Source organism: Propithecus coquereli, unplaced genomic scaffold, assembly GCF_000956105.1.
Source record: "Propithecus coquereli isolate 6110/MARCELLA unplaced genomic scaffold, Pcoq_1.0 Scaffold256, whole genome shotgun sequence".
NCBI classification, from domain to species: domain Eukaryota; kingdom Metazoa; phylum Chordata; class Mammalia; order Primates; family Indriidae; genus Propithecus; species Propithecus coquereli.
In genome coordinates, this window is record NW_012148130.1 from 2169360 (window position 1) to 2170362 (window position 1003).

Here is a 1003-nt window from a genome sequence, read left to right on the forward strand (position 1 = left end):
CAGTTTGAGACCTTAGGATCAGGCAAGGTATCGGGTGGCCCTGATACAATTTTAGAAGGGCATATAATTATTCTCAGTGTGCCATATGTTTAAAGTGTCTAGTTCATAGGGTCTAGCTAGAGCCAGAATAAAAGCCGAATATGTCTTGTTTTCAAATGTTGAATCTCAGCTGGCAATGTAGAGCCAAGTCTTACGAAAGCCAAGCCATAGACCTCTCTGCCCAACCTCTTCGGGATCCTCCTAGGTGCAACCCTCGGAGGCGGTCTCCGTTTTAATAAGACACTTTAGAAAACCTGAAAGATCTCAAGACTCATGGGGAATGAATATGAAATGATGAAACACTGGGAGGTTGGGATAAAACTTGAGAAACCAGAGGGTTCTCTTAAATCCAGCCACAGGGGCACCCAACCCTGAAATGCAGCAATCCCGGGCACATCTGTTCATGCCAGCAGGGCTGCTGAGCCACAGGGCACACCCCACCGTGTTTTACCATCACTGGCAGTTGCAGCACACGACGGCTGGTGCTTCTCCCAGCCTCCACTGGTGGCAGCAAGAGGCTCTGTGGCGTCCCTGGGCAGGGCTTCTCTTCTGGGCCTTTTTACTGAGGCCAGCCCCTCCTCTGCGGCCTGGGAAGAGAAGACCCCATCAGCTAAGACTAGGAAGAAACGGGCAATCGGCACTGTCCTCTTCTTCCCGGAGAACAGTGCTGTGAATTGAGGAAGAGAAACCACACTAAGGAGACGCGGGCAGACACCTGGCCCCGAGACCACGCCCACCTCGTTTTCCCTCTTCCGTCTCCCAGCCTCCGCCGGCCGCTCGGGTGGAACACAGGCCGGGCGCATTTCTTTTTCCCTCAGGAATTCTTCTGTAATTCCTAATGACTCAGCGACCTGGCAAGAAAGGGGCCAACAGAAATCAGTCTAACCCAAATCAGACCCAAGTTTCCAGAAGCTTGTTCACACATGAGAATTACACGACTGGGTTTAAACCTATGAAGTTCCTT